General features: G+C 29.3%; 1 protein-coding gene across 4 annotated transcripts in view; it reads left to right on the forward strand.

The window, feature by feature from the left end:
• LOC145266474 (uncharacterized) overlaps positions 1-26,864 on the forward strand; it is a 143,859-nt gene that overhangs the window by 12,253 nt on the left and 104,742 nt on the right. Inside the window, exon 1 of one of the 4 annotated variants that reach the window (XM_080122162.1) lies at positions 12,173-12,598. The exons of 2 other annotated variants lie outside the window; for them this stretch is intronic. The gene's annotated coding sequence lies outside the window, so the exon portion shown is untranslated. Of the gene's footprint in view, positions 1-12,172; positions 12,599-21,017; positions 21,070-26,864 lie in introns of those variants that run through there. One more of the 4 variants, XM_080122165.1, reaches the window with a different exon arrangement.

Raw genomic sequence — 26,864 nt, forward strand, 5'->3', positions numbered from 1 at the left:
AAAATAACTGGTGCGTGGTGCGCCACTGCGCCACCACCGAGAATCGAAACCAAAACGTTTAGCTTACAATTTACTTTTTCCATTGACGTTAATGTCTGAGCTATGAAGACATGTTTGCTGCAAGTCTAAAAATTAAAACATGAAACTATAGCTATTACGTTACGCATGCATATTCGGAATGCCGTCGTTCGACCTTCACGTGGCAGATTCCATTTTTTTTTTTTTTAACTTTTACATTTTTGCACCGATTTTCCCCGGCTAAACCCAAGTATAAAATTTTGCATGGGCTTCAATACTCTATATATTAAGTTTCATGTCTGTAGACCAAAAACTGACAGAGGAGTTTGGTAGGCAAATTTTTAAAACAAAGTGTTGACATCAACTGCATCGGCTTCATAAATGTTAAACAGGCACCGAAGAATGTTGATTGCATCAATTTTTCCTGCATGGATGAATTCGGTGACGCATTTCTGCTTCTGACGCAATTCCATGAGAGGAGTTACAAATTGCAACAAATTAAAACAATTTTTTTTGTTTGTTTTAATTTTTAAATTTAACTGAATCCCAAAACTGATAAATATTCATCATGTCTTTGATGTGATTTCAATATACAAGAAAAAAATCTTTGTGAAACAAACGTTGATTAATCATAATCTAGTAAAAAAAAATAACATTGATTTGTCAAAGATTTGTGGATTATTACGTTTTATACTTCCACAAAGTCTTTTCTATAATATTTTGTAAATAATAGATTTCTTTCGGTTACTGGTAGTTTTGAAAAGCATATAAACAAAGAAAGTACATATATAATGCGATACTTTCTTCTATTTGGCGGATATATATATATATATATATATATATATATATATATATATGTGTGTGTGTGTGTGTGTGTGTGTGTGTGTGTGTGTGTGTGTGTGTGTGTGTGTGTGTGTGTGTAGAATAGATTTAGAAGGCTATCACAATGCGAGGAACGGAATGTAGTCGGTGTTGAGGAAAAAAAAAACGTTTACAAGTGTTTTTGATATAGATGTACATAGTAATACTTTGATAAGTATGTTTTAACTTAAATAGGGATGGTATAATAAAATTGTGGGGTCTGCGTTCGCGCCTGGCCTCCATAGAATGGAAATAGACACAAACTTTAATAAAGACTTTTCATATCTATCTGCGTAAGTATACTTTGATAATTATGTTTCAGTTTGAAGAAATATGGTATAATAAAATTATGGGGTGTTCGTTCGGGCCTGACCTCTATAGAATGGAAATATGTCACAAAGTTTAACAAGGTTTTTTAATATAGATCCACAGAATACTGTGATAAGTGTTTCAGTGTGAACAGGTATGGTATAATAAATTATGGGGTTTATCTACTTTATTTTTACTTTCATTATATTTTGCTTTGGTTTTGATACCCCCAAATTCGAAGCTATCTCTTTACAACCCTTTCTATCATACTTTCATAAATCAGAGTTCATTTTCTGTAGGCTGTTTTCGAACGAATATATATAATTTCACTGCAACATCATCGTTATTGTGAATGACAAACAGCAAGTACTTGAACTTAAATCTAAATTCGAAAAGCTGATTCAAATGAATGAAATTTTCAGCAACCAAGAGGGCTATATTCTTTTATTCATTTGCTTGTGCTGATGGCGTAATGGATAATGGATATATCACTCGCAAGAGTGCCCAATCCATTATATCTACCAAAGTAGATAATATTAAAACTATGGTAATGAGTGAACCTTCTATTTCTTATTCGTGTATTGAAACCGTGCATACTAAATGACGTTCCTATTTACAATAGCTCTCCACAGGACAAAGTTAGACCCCAGGGTCGTTTTTTTTTTAATGTGGAGAAAAGGAACAAAAATAAAAATTGTCTCAGTCGTGAAGGATTTTTTCTCCAATGGCAGAGAACAAGAAATTAAGGAGCAGCATCTGAAGAACAGATACTACACTTTGATCTTGGTACAAATGTCAAGAAAACGTCATAATTCATCGTTTATGACGTCATCACTGCGTATGCACAGGCTTTATTAGTGGCCATTATTGAACATCACAGAACTATGATCGACTGTGGGTTCTCAAAATGATCACACCTTCATAGGTCAGTCCTCTAAGGAGGCACTAAATTATATTCGAAAGAGAGACGGAGAAGGAGAGACAAAGGATACAGAAATTGAGAGAGGGGGGTTAGGCTATAGAGAGGGAAACAGAATAAAAAAGAAAGACATTTTGTCATTTCATTTAATAAAATAAAAAATTTAATATTTTAACTGATTACTGGTTCCCCCAGATCTTTTTCCTCTTCATTTCTTTTCTGCTATTTTCTTAAGGTGTACTCAACCAAAATCGAAATGCGATTGAATCAACATGGAAAAAGCAAAGAATGTGCTACAACAAAAGGCAATGTATTGCATCTAATTCACGAAAATTGTACTAATCCACGTCAATATTTGCATTCTAAATGCTGGAAACTATATAGATATTATTTGAATGAAAACTTGTATTTTCACACATGTGTCAAAACTTTATGGACACCGTATGTTTGTCTGTAGCATGCTAAACTTTTCCTCGCTTGCATTCGAGTTCGAGTATACATATATACAGTATACGCAGCAGTTTATAAATTACCTCTGCCTCTTTAATTTCATTACACATTTACCCAAGTTTCGCGAATTGTCTATCGACTCGACGAAATTCTAGCAGAAAAAAAGTAACACAACTATGATGAAAAAACATCTCTCTCTCTCTCTCTCTCTCTATATATATATATATATATATATATATATATATATATAGAGAGAGAGAGAGAGAGAGAGAGAGAGAGATACTTTATTATTATTATTATTATTATTATTATTTATTTATTTATTTATTCTATTATTCATTTTTCTAATGATCTTCTTGCGTTAAAAAACTCAAAAATCATTAGAAAAATGGAAAAAATATAATTAAGCAATCGATTTCTGTTATTTTAACAACGTTTTCTTAAATGATCACATACTGCTTAAATGAACAGATAATTTATATATGTTTTTGTACAATATCCTTTTTGTAATTATTTTCAGTCTTTCTGTATATCAATCGTTTTACTTTAGAAGTTCAATGTTATAACAACAAAGGATATATAACATTATAACATTATCGCTACATTCCAAATATTTATTCTTGTTATCAAACAATTCTTTCAATATGTCAAAACTTTGGCACTTTTTTTACAGACCTGTTTCGTTACGCAGAAACAATAACTTATTATTATGTCGATATCGAATATTTTCGTGCGTGTACTTTATGAAAAAGAATTTTCTTTGCTTAGAAAGAATACGCATAACAATATAATGTCGTAAAAAAGAACTTTCTTAGAAATCAATCATTACATATTTATTTAAGTAGCCACCTTGGTATTAAGTGTAAAGCTAGTCTTAATTCCAAGTTAAAAATGTTCTAGAAAGATTTTAGTCTACAAAGAGATTATTTATATGATAATATTACTTAATTTAACTAATATTTACTTGTTACTCTGGATGTTCCTTGAACAGAATTGGAATTTACTTTCACTTACCTAAACCAATCTGGAATCTAATAAAGTCGTCCCATTCTATTTAAGCATTATTATTCTAATCAGATACCAAAATCTCATATCCTTTTTTTTTTTTTTTTTTTGGTTTCAACCCTATTTTCTTTAAAAAGATTTAATCTATTTTCTATGTATGTGCTGAATCGCAAAATTATATTTACTATTTTGCTAATGACTTTCTTCTGAGATGAGCCTTCATCGAAAATCCATGAATTAAGGAAATTACTTTAAATATTGTATTCTTTGTTAAAATAATAAATTTATGTTTTGAAAAATTATATTTTTCTGACTGAAAATTAAATATAAAAAACTGTAAATTTTTAATTATATATGTGTGTGTGTGTTTGTGTGCGTTTGTGCGTGTGTGCGTGTTTGTGTGTGTGTGTGTGTGTGTGTGTGTGTGTGTGTGTGTGTGTGTGTGTGTGTGTGTGTGTGTGTGTGTGTGTGTGTGTGTGTGTGTGTGTCCATCCTGAATTAGTGAATGAATATATATGCGTGTGTACATCTTTGCTTAAGACTCAAGCGACACATTAATCGAACAGTGCGAACCTGTTTCTATTTACATCACCACTACATGCTCCTCCTTTCTCCCCCCCCCTCTCTCTCTCTCTCTCTCTCTCTCTTTCTATCTTATTTATATTCTGAAATGAAAAAAATATTATAGAGTGAATAATAAAGATTTTTATTCGTATTTTTTTTATTTTAATGCTATTTTTCCGATTTACAAACGAGTGGCTTTCTACCGCATCTTAGTTTAGTTGAAATTATAATCCAGAAAATGTAAATAAAAAAGGAAACAACAAAAACAAAATTGCTAACTTCATTTAATCCCTCTATCTTTCCTAATGTGCAATATGAGTTAAAGGGGTATAAATTTGCTATTAACTAATTTGCTGCTGAGGATAAGCTTTCGTTGTTTAGATAACCATACCAAATCGGATTTAGTTCCTGGTCTTCTAGTGAGGAAAATGATTTTTTTTCTGTATTTCGTTTTTCAATTTTTGTCAATTAAGTTAAATTAAAATTTCAGTTCCGAATTATTTGCCATAGCTGATTGAGGATGAAAAGATATATGGAATTCCTTAATTATTATAGTAGAAACATTTTCTGAAAACATATTCATTTTTGTGTGCAAGCTATACTTTCTTGGGTTGGATCTGTTTCTAACGCTTGATTATATCTAGCATAAAATGCCATACAATAATATTTTGATTCGCCATATATATCAATTGCCTGATTCCAAACTCCAATTTTTCCCATAAATATACGTCCGGAAATGCTCGGTTTACGATTTATATAATTCATTGAAAGAAATGCTGATAAGCATTATTTATCATAAACATTTAACATATACGGTGTGTGATATTATTCACTGTTATTTCTACATTATGGAAACTCTATGCTATGATCACAGGTACAATACGCCTGCACCTGGTGTTGCCAGACCCACTGAGAAAATCATTAAAAAATGACACAAAACAAATATAAACGCCATAGGGCGCAGGAGATTTGATAGCAACCAAGAGAGACTCACAAGAGAGAGAGAGAGAGAGAGAGAGAGAGAGAGAGAGAGAGAGAGACAAGTGGAAGATGTAGGGGTAGAAAGTAAGAACACAAACGCGGTTGCATGCCTTCACAAAGATTTATATCTTGGCATCCGCCATTTTTGTCCAATCATGCCTAAGTGCGTCTTCTGCTTGAATGAGTAAAATTACAAGTAGATTTTGATAAGCAACTGCCGTCGACGGCTTCTACCCTGAGAGATGGGCAATTCCTGCTAATTCCGTCTCGCAGACTCTTCACGCGACAGAAATGCAATTTCGCAGCAGACATTCCGACTTTTACATGTAAAATGATCAAGGAAAGAAAACAACATTTCTTTTAAAATAACTAAAGAAATGAACAAAAACATCTTATTTTAATAGTTGATAGAAATTTTACACATTTTTGGTGTTCTAACTTTAAGAACTTAATTTAATTCTATATAAAATAAAAAAAATAGAAAATAAAATAATAGAAAATAAAATTAAATTATAATATATTTACGTGTATTTTAGGACTGGGAATTGCCGAGAATATATTCAAGATGTGTTAAAAATTTAAAAAGAACATTTTCGTAGTTCATTTGAAATGTTTCTGAGAGGTGGAGACATGTGTAAATGCATTTACTTTCTGAAGAGGACGCTTCACAGAACGTCTGAAACGCGTTAAAAACGATTTCAATGATTTAAAAACATTATTACAATAATCTAAACATAATTTTCAATGGAAAACCAAAACACGGAATAATAAAATAATGTTTAAAAATACACATTGTTGGTGACCACACCCTTATTTAAATATATATATGTGTGTGCGTGTGTGTGTGTGCGCGCGTGCGTGCGTGCGCGCGTGCGCGACGTGTTTGTATGCATCTATTTTCTATATATAAAGTTGAGTTTCCCTTGCTCTAACATTGATATTAAAAGTCTACTTTTTCTATTTAAAAATTATTAAAACAAACTTCTCAGTACTGAATATGCGATATGCGAGTGATTTTATGAAGGTTAACTAATTTGCATATTTCTTTGAAAAACGAGCGTTCATTAATAAATTATTCATTTTTTTATTGTTTCTCATTAGATTATTAGTTTCAATTAACCATTACGTTTAATTTTTTTATGCACAGTTTCTACATCGTGCATTAATGCGTAAAATTTAAGATGAAAACGTTCTAGCACACTGACACGCTTATATATATATATATATACCAAACTCCTCTCCCTATTTGATCTACAGACTTGCTTGAAATTTAATTTATTGGACCTCGGGAACAATTTCAATTTGGTTTTCAGCTTGTAAGAAGAAATCGACTAACTTCTTAGCATGCGGACATATTTATTTTTAACTTGAATTCCCTTAATTTTTAACTGTTTTTGTCCATCTGACGTAACGACAAAGGCTGAAGCGCTAAATAACGACTATGACTAGAGCGCTGAATATTTTGGTTTCGATTCATACTGATGGCACCGAAGTCATTTTATTTAACTTTTGAAAGCATTACTCTCTCTATATCTATCTATCTATCTATCTATCTATCTCTCTAACGAGAGAACTTGCTTTATAATAATAAATATGAATTCTGCATAAATTAAAATATATTTAAGCGTATTTTATTGCCGGACAACCTGGGCGGTATACTAATATATATATATATATATATATATATATATATATATATATATATATATATATATATATATATATATCCACAGACAGACTGTTTTGCTGTTCTTCAGTGCGGCTAGACTAGCGACTACCTCACGCCAGATTTGAAACTCGACCGCCTAGATAACAGTCGGCACTGTTAACCATTACACTAAATATACATATATATATTATACATGTATACAATATGCGTGTGTGTATTGATTTGAATACGTGCTCAAACGAGTTTGGAAAGATATTCAAAGTTATAGAGATCTTTTGAATAGTAATGCTTTCGTAGGATCGACTATATCGTGAAATTGCTGTAAAATGTTAAGCCAATATTACATATTTATTTTATTATTCCCCTGATGTATTTTATGAAAACCGAGTAGCAAACTTATTTTAATGTTACGTCGGATCCAGGCACTTCCATTTTATGTTTGTAGTATTGAGTACTAGTTTGCTTGTTGTAATAGTTTGTAACCTTACTCCAGTTCACTTTATTATTACGGCGTGTTGGAAACACACACATATATATATATATTTGTATGTGTGTGTATGTATGTGTGTATGTGTGTATGTGTGTGTGCGCGCATGTTTGTGTATCCAGAAATTGAGAGTGAAACTGTATAAGAGAGAGAAAGACAATGAGAAATAATAAAACAATGCTATTTATTTAATTTTAAAGTACTTTATACATTGTGTGATATTCTGTGAAACACCGTCACCTAATCTTTCGGCCATCTTTAAAAATCTGAAAAAAAAAATGCTAATTCCGGAAGTATGTCGCCGGAAGTATGTTACCGGAACTATGTCACCGGAAGTACTTTAATAGTGTTCACTCTTATTATTTACTGTTTTATATCATGAAAATTTTTTTTAAATAAAGATTTTTTGCAGTTTCATTATCGGAAGGAAATTTACATTCATCACGAGACTCCGAATTATCAAATGGATAAGGATTAAAAATAGATCATGATCAAATCCTTTTTTCATACATTATTAATTATAATGTTATTTGAATATATATATATATATATATATATATATATATATATATATATATATATATATATATATATATATATATATATATATACCAGCAGTACAGCCCGGCTTTGCTCAGGCCCTATATACTTTCATAACTTGCCCTACATTTGAATACACTTCATGTAAGATTTCAAATGTTTAGAATAAAATTTGTCTGCATAATTTCGTAGAGACCGCAGAGGTAGTTTTTAAAAAATTAACCCCAATTTTGACCCCTTAACATTTATTATTTTGATCTCAAATCAAAATACAAAGTTTTACCCGTTTTCAAATTACCTACATCTAAAATTTCAAATCTTTAGACCCAAAATTGGCGGAGGAATTTGCTAGACACCGCAAAAGTCAACTTTTCAACTTTGACCTTTTAGCAGCCAAATTTTCGCCCCAAAACTGATTAAAATGCTTGTCGCATATCTGAATACCTGTTATGTAAAATGTCAAATGTTTAGACCAAAAATTGGCTGAGTAGTTTGCTAGACACCGCAAAAGTCAAATCTTTTGAACTTTGACCCATTGGCAGCTCAAATGTTCGACCCTAACCGATTAAAAAGCTTGCCCTATCTCTGAATACCGTTTATGCAAAATTTCAAATGTTTAGACCAAAAATTGGCCGATTAATTTGGTAGAAACCGCAGAGGTCAGTTTTCTTTTTAACTTTAACCCCAACTTTGACCCCTTAACATTTTTTTTGGGGGGGGGGGGCTCACACACACACACACACACACATCGTTTAATTTTGATCCCTTGACAGCCAAATTTCTACCCGAAATCTCAATGCTCCTTATGTCAAATCTCGAGTCTCTAGACCGAAAACTGACAGTTATTTAGTAGGGAAATGTACACAGACACACAGACAGACATCTTCACTGAGCAAAAAAAAAAAAAAGTGGTAGTAGGAAGGCAGCCTCGAACCCGTACCGCGAAGGAGAAAAGAATGGGGAAAAAACGTGACGCCAAACGGAAAGTGACATAGATTTAAATTAAGGCTAAGCAATCGAAAAGAGGATGACTTTCAACAATATCGGCGAAAAAAGCAACCCCTCCCTATAGAAAAATGCCCAGTTCAAGGTGAATAAATTAATGTTTTTAGCCAATTTTTCGGTATTTGTCGTCTGAACGGTCGAGCTTCAAAACGATACTAATCTTGTGAAAATCCTTCGCCTCTATCGAAAGTTTTAGGCAGACATGCAAACATACATACATACATTTATATATTGGTAGCTCAAATTTTCGACCCAAGCCGATTAACAAACTTGGCCTTTCTCTGAATACCCTTTATGTAAAATTTTGAATGTTTAGACCAGAAATTGTCTGAATAATTTGGTAGAGACCTCAGAGGTCAAATTTTTTAAAACTTTGACCCTTATTATAACCCCTTAACATTTATTGTTTTGGGCTCAAATCAAGTTATTAAGTTAGATCCATATCCAAGGAACCTATATCTAAAATTTCAATTGTTTATATCACAAAATTGACCCCTTAACAGTCAAATTTCTGGCCGAAACGTATTACAAAAGTTTCCCCAAATCTCAATATCCTGTATATCAAATTTCGAGTTTGTAGACTGAAAATTGACAGAATTATTGCGAAAGAAAATGTACACAGACACACATACAAACAGACACACAGACACACATACAGACACACAGATACACACACGCGTTCACTTTTATATATATATATATATATACTAGCATGTGTGCCCGGCTTTGCCCGGGTGTTTTGAGGTGTATGCTGAGCAAAAAAAAAAACAAAAAACAAAACGGTCAATTTTTTTTAACTTTGACCCCTATTATGACTCCTTAAAATTCATTGTTTAGGGCTCAAATTAAGTTATTAAGTTAAATCCATGTCCAAGGAATATATATCTAACATTTCAAGTGATTAGACCCAAAATTGTAGGGGGAGTTTGGTAGAGTTCTCAAAGGTCAAATCGGTCAACTTTGACCCCTTAATCGCCAAATTTCTGGTCAAAAACCAATTTTATCGATTTTTCTAAATCTCAGTACCCTGTATATCAAATTTCGAGTTTGTAGGCTTAAAATTGACAGAGTTATTGCGTAGGGATATGTGCTCAGATACACACACACGCACACACAGACAATTTCACTTTTATAGATATACTAGCATGGTTTGGAGGTGTATGTTGAGCAAAAAAAAACGGTCAATTTTTAAACTTTGACCCCTATTATGACCTCTTGAAATTTATAGTTTTGGGCTCAAATTAAGTTATTAAGTTAGATCCATGTCCAAGGAAACTATATCTAAAATTTCAAGTGTTTAGACCGAAAATTGTCGGAGGAGTTTGGTAGAGTTCTCAAAGGTCAAATCGTTGAACTTTGACACCTTAACAGCCAAATTTCTGGCCGAAAACCGATCACATAGATTTTGCCAAATTTCAGTACCCTGTATATCAAATTTCGAGTCTGTAGACTGAAAATTGACAGAGTTATTGCGTAGGGAAATGTACACATACACACACACACACACACGTTCACTTTTATAGATAGATAGATAGATAGATAGATAGATAGATAGATAGATAGATAGATAGATAGATTATAATTCCATGTGTCCTCAGGAGTTCAAAAGAAACTGATCGCTTTTTCTTCATAAAACATTTTTAAAATGATAAAGAAACTATTATAACTTTTGTGGGGAGAGTAATGTTTACAAATACAACAGTGATCTTTAGTCTTATTTTTTTAACTCCAAATACAAGATCATTTAAGTTACAAATTGTAATATTTAAACGAATACTCTTTCCCTAAATTATGCAGTAATTGTAGAGAGATGAGTGAAAGCCAAATAGATTGCTTAAATATTAAATATTAAGCCTAACCTGCCTTTCCTTTTCTTTTCCTTCTCTTTTTGCATAGTCAAAGCAACGCACACTTGTAGAAATAGAAAGGAAATGTACACACACACACACACACAGACACACACACACTTACGTATAATGGTTTCCTTTAAACAAATATGCAACAAAAGTTAAACACCCACTGATTTTTTTTTTTTTTTTTTTTTTGGATTGTGGAATTAACAAACTGTCTATTTTTCCACTGTTAATATTGAAGAATATGAACGATAAAAAACAAAAAATATTTTACTAGCTTGATAAGACAACTGTTTATTAAAGCTTAAAACATTTCCAATGGATGTGTAGTTTTCGATATAAAAGGATTATTATAAATAGAAAAGCACTAGTATATTAACGCAGATTGTACCGACTATTTACTCTGTGGATATAAACTTAACTTGGATTACTATATATATATATATATATATATATATGTGTGTGTGTGTGTGTGTGTGTGTGTGTGTGTGTGTGTGTGTGTGTGTGTGTGTGTGTGTATACACATACACACACGCACACACTAGATATAGATAGATATAGAGATAGGATGAATTGATTTAGTTCAAATATCATAAAAACAATATTTTTTTCAAAAGTGCTCCATACATATGTAGAAATTTTATAAGAGAAATTGCATAAAAATCAGGAAAAAAAACTCATCTTGTTAATAGTTGAACCAATAACCAATTAACATTGTCGAAACGTAGATTAATTCATGTATGTTTATATAAGTTCATTTCTAAAAACTCTGTAAATATATTGTCGGCTTTTGAAAAAAATATTAATTTTTTAGTTTGAACAGATTTGTTAAACTTCTATGTGGATGCATGGAATTTTGATATATATATGCATATATATATGTGTGTGTGTGTGTGTGTGTGTGTGTGTGTGTGTGTGTGTGTGTGTGTGTGTTATCGTGTGTTATCGTGTGTGTGTAGAGTTCTCGACAGAAAAATACTTATATACTTAAAAAAAAACTAGATAGATATAACACATGAGAAACTGAGAAAGTACATTGTACAAATAATTTGTGTTGGAAGAGAGGCAGAAATTTCAAAGTATTTTTAGTCACATTTCATCAAGGCCTAAAAATCACTCGAGTATAAGGGTTAATGAGTGTGCGGCGATCATTTTTTAATAATACCCTTTCCATCTTACAAGTAACATCGTTTCTTTTTCTTTTTTGACTATTCCGTGAGTTTGCTTTTTAATAATTTCTTCAAAGATAGGAATTTAAATTTAATTCTTATGTTTAATAATTCTATTATGAACTTGACATAATTATTATAAAACTAGAGGTATATTGTTCACGTTCTTTCAGCCATCACTGGGTAGATATTATTCTTAGTTAATATTATTTCTAGTAAGAATGATCCAAGGATTTAATTAAAGGTTCAATATCTCAAAGTTGGATATGAAGATTACCATATTCGGAAAGGTGTACTTAAAAGGGTCGGAATTTACATCGGCTGAAACATTGGGAAAATAACAACCAAGATGAGAATAGTAGTCTGAAAAATGCAAAGGATACAAATTGTCGGTCCTCATCTCAAAAGTCAATAAACCTAAAAGAACCCAAAACTAATAATGAAGTGTAAGGTATGCAAAATTAATAAGTGTAAGTCACGCATAGGCGAGAAAAAACAAGAAAAATAATAGGTGTTGTGTTATTATTTCATAGAGATTCTGGTTATAATGATACTCCCAAGTCGGCCATATTAAAAACCAGATAATTGGTTATTTCGAGGCGTCCTGCACTCCTGCACCAACCAATCAGGAGGAAGAAATAAACCATAGGCAAGTTTATGTGTAACCAGTTGATTTAAAATTAGAATTAAAAAAGGAAAAAGGCAGAGTTATTTTAATCGTCCGAAAATTATCAAAAGGCAATTTTATAAAGGATTTCCTTCTGGCAGGTAAGAAAACAAAAGTTGTCATTCAAGTTCGGATTTGATATTTATTCTCGACATCTTTTTTGTTTTATGTTGATTTTTTCTTGCGCGAAATAAAAATAATCGATGGCGGTATTCTATGTCGATAAACTCCGTAAAATAGAATTTAAAAAAAAGAAAATAAAGCGAAAAAGAAAATAAAATGTATATATATATATATATATATATATATATATATATATATATATATATATATATATATATATATATATATATATATATATATATATACATACATATGTGTGTATATATATATATATATATATATATATATATATATATATATATGGTCTTATAATAACGTTTATGTATTTATTGTGATGAAGATATATCTTCAAATCTATATAAGTTATGTGTGCATGTGTGTTTTTGCATACATTATACACACATTTATCGCCAATAAAAAATTTATACAATATTAGTCGAGCCGCGCCCGCTACATTCATTTATACAAATGGATCCTCTCCGTATTCCTTTATATTGAATTTCTATTTTTACATATTTATTTGATTCGATGATCATCACCCTTCATTTCAATTATGATTTGCACAAAGTTCTAAAGAAATATTTCTTCTCCTGACATCTTCTAGTTCTTTCCTATTTTTCTCAATTTAAAAAAAAAGAAAAATCTCTGCAACTGGGCGTGGGCGAGATATTAAGATGTCATTTTGAGTTTTCCATCTTTTCATTTTTTGCGCATCCTGTTAGATTAATTTTATTTTAAGCATTTTTCATAATATATATATATATATATATATATATATATATATATATATATATATACATATATATATATATATATATATTACGTAATATAAAAGTATAAAAGTAAACTATACAAAAATGTTTGCAATTTCTTTTCAGGCTTGATGTAATTAACCTGTTGAGTTTTTTTCAGTAAAGGACCACCGAAATGTTATAATTATCTTGAATTAAGAATTAAGTTTTATTTATATATATATATATATATATATATATATATATATATATATATATATATATATATATATATATATATATATATATATAGTTAATTCTTAATTCATATATATATATATATATATAATTCTTAATTCAATAAATTCAGGATAATTATAACATTTCGGTGGTCCTTTTTACTGAAATATATATATAAATATATATATATATATATATATGTGTGTGTGTCTGTGCGCGCGCGCGCGCACACACACACACACACATACAGACAATAAAATTATACTTTCATTTCAACTCACGGCCTCAGAAGACATTTAACTCTTGTCGAAACGCAAATGCATTTATGTAGGGAGGTATTAACGTTGATTTCCATAGAGCTTTTTTTCTCAAATAGATTTTTATCGTATGATACACTCTCTATCTTATATACATATATATATATATATATATATATATATATATATATATATATATATATATATATATAGCGTACTTTTATGATTGACGTTTAAATGTTTATTAAGAATAAAAACATATTTAAAAATGGCGAAATATATATATATATATATGTGTATATATATATATATATATATATATATATATACTTCGTTTTTTATTTTTGTTTTTTGTTTGTTTTTTGTTTTTTGTTTTTGTTTTTGTTTTGTTTTTTGTTATGCTATCTTTTTTTTTTTTTTTTACGTTATCGTAATGTCAGGATAAAACTTCATTTGGTCCGAAAGAGTATTTGGCTTAGTGCTTTTACTAGAGACAACATTATTTAGCATTATTCCTAAGCTATAAGCTACATGTAACTATACAGGGGGGGGGCGTCCTTATTTGGGCTTCGAATACTATGTTATTTTGAATATCCTCATACCAGGTTGTCATGACAAATCTCTGTACAGAAAGATTGTACACACTCGAGGATACTGTCTAGTTGGCATTCAATTTCTCTCCTGTATTATATTAATATATGTTTGTGTGTAGCTGTGTGTTTATTTGATATCCGTCATTTGATATAATCCAGGAGGTGTCCGTATTTTAATAATTTAATAATAGCAAATCTCTCGACGGAGGCAACCTTTCTAGGCCAATTGCTCTTGACATATCTAAGGCCTTTGATAGGGTATGGCATAAAGGTTTACTTCACAAGATCTCTAGCTATGGTATAGCTGGAAATGTCTTCTCAATTATTAAATCATTTCTTTCTGATAGGTTCATAAGAGTAGTAGTTGAGGGGCAAAAATCAGAAGCTCACAGTATTAATGCTGGAGTCCCTCAGGGGTCCATCCTGGGCCCAACTCTTTTCCTGATCTGCGTTAATGATCTCCCAAATCACATCCTTACATCATTTGTAGATATTTATGCTGATGACACTACCATTTATGGTAGCACATCTAAGACAGTAAACGACCAAGTTCTCTCCGATTCTCTCTCCTCTGATCTTGAGCACGTGGTACAATGGGGAAAGGAGTGGCTGGTTACTTTTAATGCATCCAAAACCAAGCTTCTGATCCACATCTGGCATCAATTGAAATGAATGGCTCTCGTCTTCAGGAGGCCTCAAGTTTTGACAAGCTTCTGGGCTTGATCGTTACTCCTCGAGTGGCCTCTTGGCCTTGATAAAGTGGTTATGCCTGTGTAAAAAAAAATGCGATTTCACGTCCTTCTCTCGGAATCCGAAGACGCATCTTTGGTTTTTAATGTTTCCATTCTACTATATATATATATATATATATATATATATATATATATATATATATATATAATTTAAAGGAGATTAGAACAATAGTCTAAAGAGCAGAGAGGATTTTAATGAATAGTACAATTACTAGTTTAATTAAAATACAGGGAAAGAAAAAGTGCTCGTTGTAATTTAGATATATAATAAGCTCGATAGGTAAATATCCTAGAGCTAATTTAATATTTAGTAATGTGATTGATAATTTAAAAATCAAATTAGAATTAAATTAAAAATTCGTTTCATAAGAAGGAACAACAACAAAATCAATAATTTGTACGATTGTTTCTGAAAACAATGTTTTTATTGTGGTAGACATCAAGCTACGGACAATACTTCCCAATACTTTGCTGATGAGTAAACTTTGTTTGTTAAAACCACTATATGTAAAAATTATTGTCCGTAGCTTGATGTCTACCACAATAAAAACATTATTTTCCGAAACGATCGTACAAATTATTGATTTTGTTGTTGTTCCTTCTTATGAAACGAATTTTTAATTTAATTCGAATTTGATTTTTAAATTATCAATCACATTACTAAATATTATATATATATATATATATATATATATATATATATATATATATATATATATATATATATATATATATCTGTATCTATAGATACATACCGAGAGGAATAGAGAGTCAAAAGTGGGAACAAAGACAGAGACAGACAGACAGACAGACAGACGGAAACACACACACATATATGTGCGTGTGTGTGTGCGCGCGCGTGTGTGTGCGTGTGTCTGTGTGTTTCTGTCTGTCTGTCTGTCTCCGTCTTTGTTCCCATTTTTGACTCTCTATTCCTCTCTATATGTATCTATAGATATATATATAGAAAGTGACACACACGCACAAACACATACACACACATATATATTGAGATATAGAGAGATGTGTGTGTCTGTGTGTGTGTCTCTCTCTCTCTCTCTCTCTCTCTCTCTCTCTCTCTCTCTCTCTCTCTCTCTCTGTATATATATACAAGAATAAAAAAGCATTGGAAATGCAAAAGGATATAGGGATGGTATGCCAAAAAGTATACAAACAAGATAGCTATGAATGGCTAGGCACATGGAAATAGAATTGGATCCAAAGTATAGCCCTATAGCTTTTCTCCAATCTTCATTCCGTGCCATCATTACAGTTGTAAAAAGCTATAGGGCTATACTTTGGATGCAATTCTATTTCCATGTGCCTAGCCATTCATAGCTATCTTGTTTGTATACTTTTGGGCATACCATCCCTATATCCTTTTGCATTTCCAATGCTTTTTTATTCTTGTTAATTAGTATTTTTACTTACAGTCTTATTTTTAAACTTACATTCATGATAGTATTGTCTTTTTTAGGAGGCGGCTCATTGCCGCCTCGATTAGTAGCAGGTCGCTTCCTGCTGGGTTTTATTGTCTTTGGGTTTTGGGCCTTAGGAGTTGCCTCTTGGTCCTCCATCGGTTCTATATTACATAGAGAGTGCTACCGCCTCTCTGATAAAACAGTTAGAGTATTATAAAGTTCTAAAATGTTCATACCTTCACTATTAAATTTTTCTTGACTTTCTTGCAGTTTCTTTTGCGGTTAATTTAACTTATTTCCTTTGGCGTTTGGTGAGTTCTTAGAAGAACTGGTCTGATCTACTTTTCTTAGCGAGCGAAGAGATTCAGCTGCATTTAACAATGGTTGCTATAGTGTATTTTTGCGCATGCGTGAGAATTTCAAGTTTCCTCCTTATTTTTCAATAGTTTAACAGTAGTCATGTGTCTTTCTGCCAAGAGCGACAGACGTCAGTGTTAGTCGTGATCGTCTAGAGGTTAGGACCCCACGTTGTGGCCGTGCTAACTTAGGTTCGAATCCTGGTCACAGCATTGACATTTTGTACATATTTTATAGTCCAAAATCTGAAGAATTATTTGTTTTTATAACATTGTTTTTTGACGTCGTACTTGCTGATAGGTTACTCTTATAACAATTTTGATCAACTGAGATAAAGATTTCGTGGTTTCATTAACGCTGGTGGGTTACTGTTTAAAGAAAAAACCTTAACGTTCACCTCAAATATTCAGCGTCCAAGAAATATAGGCCACTGGCAAACTGGAACGTCTGTGAGCATCCGGTGTATTATTTGGAGCTGTCCCTTTTGAGAGAAGTTCCGTGTTCGTAGTGGTCTGTCTACATTGGGTATATAGTGTTTAAAACTTGTTATTACACGTAATCTTATTTAATTATGGGGTTAGCTAAAAAGCGATGGGTCACTGCACTTCTCCGTGTAAAGAGCAGTCGATTGATGCTTGAACTGTTGTCAGAGACCGTTCGTACACCGAGATACATCGTCTCAAAAGAAAGAAGAAAGAAGAAGAAAGAAGAAAGAAGAACAATTGGCTATTTTTGTACCCTTTTTTTTTTTTGCTCTCTTTTGACATTTTAACCGACGTTCTGACACTCGCTGGATTCGTAAGACACTTCTCTGTAAGAATGTGTTTTTTTGAAACTTATAAGTTGATTTTATTTGAGATTTGGATAGTTTTGTTTTGTAGGCGTATATAGGCGTGTACGGGCCATCCCTATATAGAGAGTGCCACCGCCTCTCTGATATATATATATATATATATATATATATATATATATATATATATATATATATATATATGCGCGCCTGTGTGTATGCGTGTGTGTGAATTTAGGTAAAAAGAGTTTTAAAATATAGTCTTAAAAAGATAAGATACAAGTTAGAAAAGCATTAAAAATTTAATTTAAATTGAATCAAAAAATTACCTTGGATTTATTTTATGTAATGTACATTTTGGTGCACTTTAAAAACATTATCTTTAATCTAGCAATTAATGATATAAATATAAATTTTTCAATGATTTTGTTAAAAAATTGCAACAGAATGTACATTACATAAAATAAATCCAAGGTAATTTTTTGATTCAATTTAAATTAAATGTTTATACCTTACTTTGTAAAATTTATAAAAGTGCACTTTGAAGATAAATAAATTTCAAATTTAATCTTGTACCTTTATTTTTAAAGCCTATAGTAAAAATATTTTGTTTAACAATTTTCATGCCTTGGATGAAATACTTTTCTAACTTGTATATATATTGGAATTACCAAAGATAAAGATCAAAATAAGCATAAAAAAGGCATAAAAGCAAACCCCCTAGCAAGGCCGGGTAATACTGCTATACTTCTAATATATATATATATATATATATATATATATATATATATATATATATATATATATATATATATATATATATATATAACAACAGGAATGGGAAATGAATCACAAAACTATATATTGGTGGATATAGATTGGATCATTTATTCAATAAGGGAATACAAACAATTAGTTGGGGGATAGAAGGGACTCTTTATGCCAAGGCATTTGGAAGCCTAATGCTTCTCATCAGAAAAGTAGAGAAGATGGTAGGTAACATAGTGGAGATGCGGCGTATATATATATATATATATATATAAATTTAAAGGAGATTAGAATAATAGTCTAAAGAGCTAAGTGTATTTTAATGTAATAGTGAAATTACTAGTTTAATTAAAATACAGGAAATGCTCGTTGTAATATAGATATATAATAAGCTCGATAGTTAAATGTCCTAGAGCTAATTCAATATTAAGTAATGTGATTTAAATATAAATTTTTCAATCAATATATATATACTAGACTACCCATGACCCGTTGGGTAAGTATGTTATATTAGCTATGGAATTCGTGTATGAGCGTGACACTTGTAACGTAAAGAAAATAGGGTTTTTTTACATAGCAGAAACATTTCTATGAAAGTATATTAAAATGAAAAAAGAATATAGATAGATTTTTATGAGTCGTTCTGTTTATTATAATTGATTATTTTTGAAAAAAAAATTTCAGTTACTTAATTATAAGTGGTTGGCCATACTTATAGGTAAATGTTTACTAAACAGATTCTATAATACTTATTATAGGTAAATTCAAATTTTGATATATCTTTTTTACAATGACAACATAACTTATTTTATGGCTGTCAATAGTTTAAAAGTAGATTATTGGTAAAAAAAAATAACGTTAAAATAACTTAAACGTAATACAGAAATGAACGATGTAAAAAAAAGCAGACAGTATTAACAATTGTTTATTGGGATAATTTAAACGTGACAAAAAAAACAATTGGGACGCTGAAAACGTACACAGTAAAACAATACGTTTTATGGTTGCGTTCATTATTCCGGATTAATGGCATTCGGACGGATCACTCAAACGTGAAAAAAAATCCTCCCTATTCGTGTAAAGTTACCTATTTTTCCGAATAATCGCTCAATAATCGAAAATTAAACATGATTTTCCTACGAATCGAACGTCGACGAAAGTCATTTAACAGCAAAAACGCACATGAACCTACCGATGAGAAATATAAGAATGAAAAATCCATATTGCAATCCTGCAACCAAGATATAGAAACTTAAAATCTAAAAAAAATAATTAATAAAACCTGAAGCAAAAAAATTAAACCTAAAAATAAAATAAAACTAATATTGAAACAGATTAATAAATGTGTCAACAAATTCACCATTCTCACACAACTATTTTGTATCTAGAAATGTAAACAAAAAATAAAAAAGAAGGACCGAAGGAAAAGGGAAGGGTAGTAGTAGTAGTAGTAGTAGTAGTAGTAGTAGTAGTAGTAGTAGTCTTGGCTTTACTACAATTGTTCTTATGTTTGTCAACGGGTTAAAGTTGTTTAATTGTAAGAAAATAGCGACAATATAGTTGTAATAAAGAATAGTTGCAAAACAACCCACTCTTCCCATGTTAAATAATAATAATTTCCAAATAATAATGTTAATATTTCAGTGCGCAGGTCAAAATCTGCAAAAGAAGAGATTTGTGTTTATTTGTTTATGTTGTTATAGGTTATGTTTATGGGCGCATGCGCAACCGGATGTTGTAAATCGGAAAGTGGGTTACATCACTCGTTACAAGGCTGGTGCAAAAATAATGTCGTTTTTTGAAGTTCAACTCTGTATAAAAACAACCTTATTTTTGCGCCAACCCAATATATATATTTAAAAATATTAAAAATATATGAAGATCGTCAGCTAAATCACGCCTCCCTCCTCAAATAATAATAATAATAATAATGATAATAATAATAATAATAATAATAATAATAATAATAATGATGATGAAATTTCACTTTTTTAGGTGTTCAGTCTTCCAGTACGTTGACCCGCCGAAAAAAAAAAAAAAACAATTATTTTAGAATTTGATTGGGGATTACTCTCGCATATTTAAATTTAACGTTAAATAATTCCTCATTTCGAGATATTCCAAACTTTTAGACCAGTAAATCATTTTTTTAAATCTCTGTCGTAACATCACAAGAAATCGCCTTGATGCGTAAAATTCACTTTCCATAGCAATAGTAAACTTGGTTAACTTTTCAGTATTAAAACGTTACAATGGGCTTTACATTAAATTAGGCGCCAGTATCCGTCACCAATCAAAATCAAGGATTTGTTTGGTTTTGCTTTTGACTATTTTAAAAATGAAAGACCTAATGATCAAAATATTTGCCGATTTTACAATATTATTCTTATCGATTTATTATTATTATTATTATTATTATTATTATTATTATTATTATTATTATTATTATTATTATTATTCACATTTTGTGCCTGGCTATTAGCATCTTGCTTTCTCAGTCTTCCAGTACTTTCTGCAAGATTCTGCCGATTCCAAACCAGGTAATATTTTGAAGCACTCCAACATTGCAATGGATCCCAATTGTTCTCAATCCACTTGTCAAATCCTTTTGTTACACTCCCCATGCCTCCTATCGCAATAAGTACAACCTCTACTTTCTTCAACTTCTACAATCTTTTTATCTTCCATTTCAAGTTTTGGTAATTTTCGACTTTTTATCCTTTTCTTTTTCCTTCATATTCATATCATATCATATAATGTGTTCCTTTTTTCCAACAAAACTAAATCTGGTCCCCTTGCTTCAATCACATTATCCCATTGAATATTCATATCTCACAATAATTGCACAATATCGCTCTCCACTACACCTTCTGAAACATGCTCGAACCATTTCTCTCTGCATTCCAACGTTCCTTTTTGCATATATCCTAATGGACATTTCTCACAATGTTGTCATGTCGTCTCTTGTATTCCTATTGAGCTAACTTCTCACAACTACTGACGAAATGTTGTACATTCTCACCTTTCTATCCACACAGACGACATAGGGAACTTGTTTTCCCCTCGTGCTTATTATAGAGCGTGGTGTCATCAGCAAATATACCCATCTCAGAGACAATTTTATCGGGGAGGTCATTTATGAATATAAGGAATAATGAAAGTCCAAGGTTAGACCCTTGAGGTACACCTACATTTATATCATATTGTTTAGATGTACGACCTTCGAGGACAACCTCTTATTTAAGAAGGATTTAATTATATTAATATTCGTCCAGTCATATTGTATGATCTGATTTTCCTGAGAAGACTATCTTGCCAAATCCTGTCAAAAGCCTTAGATATATCGAGGGCTACCCCTCTATCCTCCCCTACTTTGTCCACTAAATGGTATATACATTCAGAAATTACAGTTGTGATATCTGCTGTAGAACGGGCTTGCCTAAATTCATATTGTTGGTCGGTCAGAAATTTAGCAGTTGTAGGGTGATGGACTAGAGCTTGGTGAATTATGGACTCAAATATTTTAGGAGGAGGCTAATGGGGTGATAATTTAATGGGTCAGTTCTTTCGCCAGAATTTTTCTAAACTAGTACCACAGAAGCAGTTTTTCAGCAGTCAGGAAAGCTACATCCGTTAAGGTATTTTTTCTAAAGTTTGGAGATGATTGGAGCAACCCGATCAACCCCAGCAGAGCATTTTTTTAATAACACAGCCAGGATAATATCATCTCCACATGCTTTTGAGGTGTCTATGTTTATTATGATACCATGCACCTGAGAAGGGGCGATTTTCAGATCATCTAGTGTCATCTGTCCGCAAAGGAAAGTCAGGGAGGGAATTTTCCAAAAGGAACTAATCTGGAAAAAAATCATAAACCGAAATAATGTTATCTTTTTCTTAGTGAAAATTATAATAAGTTCAAACAGTGCAAAAATAGACAAAGAGTTTAATTAAGGGGGTTTCTTAACTAATAAAACATTGAAGATAATTCACGTTGCAACTGTAGGAATATTGACGAATGTCCGTTAGAAAGTAAATGTCTCATTTCTAATATAATATATAAATGTGAGGTAAAAGATAATAATAGAACCAGAACATACAGGGGGGGCACTAACTGTATATTTAAAGATAGATTTAATAACAATATAACATCTTTTAAAATACTAGCAGTTAATAATAATAATAATAATAATAATAATTAGAAGAAGAAGAAGAAGAAGAAGAAGAAGAAGACATCATCAGCAAAATGGATCGAATTAAGAACAAATAAAATTTAATACAAATTGAAATGGTCTATACTAGGAAGCGCTAGTAAATACTCACCAAATAAATCTGGCTGGTGCAACCTTTGCAATCTACAATATTATTTTAAGAAAACCTTCTAAACAAACAACAGGAAGTAACACAAAACTGTTTACATAAATGTAAGTATATATTGTCTCGACTAAAACCAAAATAAGGGCATGAGAATAATTTTTTAAAGTTTTATATAAATAAAAATAAATAAATAAGATAAAAATAATAATAAATAAATTAATTAATTAAAATTAATAAAAATCATTTTTTTAATTAGCGAATAAGGTAGCATGAAGTGGAAATTGTACGCTATAATAACCCAAATAAATAAACCAAATGTAATAATTAATGATAGCAAACTATAGTACTAGTCATAATCAAATATATAGTTAAAATAGATTAAAAAATGGATTATGGTGATACAGTATGGAAATATATCATTTAAATCTGATAACTATAAGTTAATCATTTTATTTTATAATTATATGCAAATAATTTATTAAAACTACCAAATTATCATTTGGATTGGAAGTTTTAAAACTTGAAATATTCTAACAATTGGCCTAATTTCAATATTTGGGCATGTTAAATATAAGTTGAAAATAAAAAAATTAATTATAAATAAAATAAAAAGTACATGGGAAGGTGTAAGATGACAATTTTTAATAATCAGGATATGATAAAGTATAAGTCGATGTAATTCTCGGTGTTAATTTACATACTTATTTCATTAGCCGAAATAAGAAAAAAAATATGATTGGTATGTTGACCCAAATAAATAAATCCATTGTGATAATAGAATAAGAGTAATAAAATTATTAGTTATAATCATATATATTTATGTAATAAATTAGAACATGAAATAGGGTTATAATCATATATATTTATGTAATAAATTAGAACATGAAATAGGGTTATAATCATATATATTTATGTAATAAATTAGAACATGAAATAGGGTTATAATCATATATATTTATGTAATAAATTAGAACATGAAATAGGGTTATAATCATATATATTTATGTAATAATTTAGAACATGAAATAGGGTGGTATAAAGTAATTGTTATATTAATACAGGCGGTTAATAGTTTATTTTGAAATTATAGGTAAAAATAATTCAAACTATCAAATTAATATACATAAAATTGGAAATACAGCCCTTTAAATATTTTAACTATTGATTTGATTGTAATATTTAAACATTTAAATATTAGTTTATATAAACATTTAAAATTATAAATTAACAACAAGTGTAAATCGGAGGGTAAAAGAAGATCAAATATGTTATAATAAAAACATTATTAAATATTAATTTAAATGCTTAAATGGGTAATTAAAATAATAAATTATATGATTAATGTACTTTTAAAAATAAATAAGTGGAAATATGATTTATTCAAGTTAAGTAAATTGTACTAACCAATTTAAGCAGTTTGGAAAATAATTATAAAACTTGGTTGCAGATTGGAAAGAAAAAAGAAAAACTTAATTTTTAAAGTAAGACTTTCAAAATAAATAATTAAAATAAATAGATAAAATAATAAAAAATAAAAAATAGTAGTAATTAAGCAAATAAAATTATTTCAAAATAAATAATTAAAATAAATAGATAAAATAATAAAAAATAAAAAATAGTAGTAATTAAGCAAATAAAATTATTTCAAAATAAATAATTAAAATAAATAGATAAAATAATAAAAAATAAAAAATAGTAGTAATTAAGCAAATAAAATTATTTCAAAATAAATAATTAAAATAAATAGATAAAATAATAAAAAATAAAAAATAGTAGTAATTAAGCAAATAAAATTATTTCAAAATAAATAATTAAAATAAATAGATAAAATAATAAAAAATAAAAAATAGTAGTAATTAAGCAAATAAAATTATTTCAAAATAAATAATTAAAATAAATAGATAAAATAATAAAAAATAAAAAATAGTAGTAATTAAGCAAATAAAATTATTTCAAAATAAATAATTAAAATAAATAGATAAAATAATAAAAAATAAAAAATAGTAGTAATTAAGCAAATAAAATTATTTCAAAATAAATAATTAAAATAAATAGATAAAATAATAAAAAATAAAAAATAGTAGTAATTAAGCAAATAAAATTATTTCAAAATAAATAATTAAAATAAATAGATAAAATAATAAAAAATAAAAAATAGTAGTAATTAAGCAAATAAAATTATTTCAAAATAAATAATTAAAATAAATAGATAAAATAATAAAAAATAAAAAATAGTAGTAATCAAGCAAATAAAATTAAATATAAAGCTAATAAAATTATAACTAAAATTACAATAAAAATTTAAAGTCTTGATTAAATATTTATGGATATAAATTAAAACAAAATAAAATTTAAATAAAATTGAACAAAAGTCATGAATTAATTTATGAATATATGAAATATTAAAATAAATTATATGTCAATAATAATCACAATTAAATAACATTAATACAAAAGAACAGCTTACAAGATATCGAATACTTTATTAGTAGTGCTGAATGTACGGATGCATTTAAAGTAAATTACGTATGGGATCTAATTTTAATTTATTAGGATATAATTAAAAATAATAAAAATTGGGATATATTTGAATTCAATATATTAAAGTAGAAGAAATATAATTTTGAAAGGAATGCTATAGACATACAAGCTAATCGTTGATTTGAAAAGTATAATTTAACTCATGATATTAATAAATAAATTCTCATAAGTATCGATAATTTTATGTTGTAATGTTTTGAAATGTTAGTATTTATATAAACAATTAAATAAAAATTAGATTAATAAACAAATATTATGCAATAAAAATGAATAAATCTAGGCAAATATATAATTTATCAATACGTTAAAAAGTATAATATAAATTAGATTGTATAAAGGGAAATAACCCATTTAAATTCAAAAATGAATTATTGGCGTTTAAACAATTACGATAAAAATAATACAAAGAAAAATTTATATTAAAGACAAAAAGATTTATTTAAAAATAATTAAATGACAATAAAATAATTGAATTTAATTAATACGGAAATTTAAATTTTCGTGACTTTACTTGAAATTTCAATATGGTGTAATAAAAGAAAACATAAAATGTAACTGCAAAGTTTCTTTCAATTTTCGGATTTCGTATGCCTGTATGCATTATATTTTTTTGGATGGATTGATAGATGCTATTTTTTCGTATGCCTGTATGCATTATATTTTTTTGGATGGATTGATAGATGCTATTTTTTCGTATGCCTGTATGCATTATATTTTTTTGGATGGATTGATAGATGCTATTTTTTCGTATGCCTGTATGCATTATATTTTTTTGGATGGATTGATAGATGCTATTTTTTCGTATGCCTGTATGCATTATATTTTTTTTGATGGATTGATAGATGCTATTTTTTCGTATGCCTGTATGCATTATATTTTTTTGGATGGATTGATAGATGCTATTTTTTCGTATGCCTGTATGCATTATATTTTTTTGATGGATTGATAGATGCTATTTTTTCGTATGCCTGTATGCATTATATTTTTTTTGATGGATTGATAGATGCTATTTTGTCTGAGAAGTTAAGGCCAAAATAGATTCATTAATCCATGTAATAATTAAATGAATATTTTAGTGCTATGAAACATGTCGTGTCAAGAATTGTTATTGTCAACGTAATTAAAGGAATAAATTTTAAGATGGTCAACATTATGAAAAATATATATATGCGTGTGTGCATGTACGTGTGCGTGTGTGTGTGCGTGTGTGTGTGTGTGTAAGATAGAAAAGAGGAGAGGAGAAAAAAGGAAAAAGAAAGAGTCAGAAGGTTGCATTGTGTGTTTAGTCTAGACTCGGCCAAAAAATTGGAAAATAAACAAGTATATATTGTTTTTAAAACGAATTAAAATCTATTAAAATCCATTATTCCTGAGAATTTTTTTCCAGAAAGATAAAGGCCTGAGTTTTGATTAGCAGAATAATATAAAACTTTTTCTACTATTTTTAATACATTAAAAATTTTTCCAAAACCACACC

The sequence above is a fragment of the Euprymna scolopes genome, chromosome 41, assembly GCF_053919585.1.
Source record: "Euprymna scolopes isolate OS-2025 chromosome 41, ASM5391958v1, whole genome shotgun sequence".
Lineage (NCBI taxonomy): Eukaryota > Metazoa > Mollusca > Cephalopoda > Sepiida > Sepiolidae > Euprymna > Euprymna scolopes.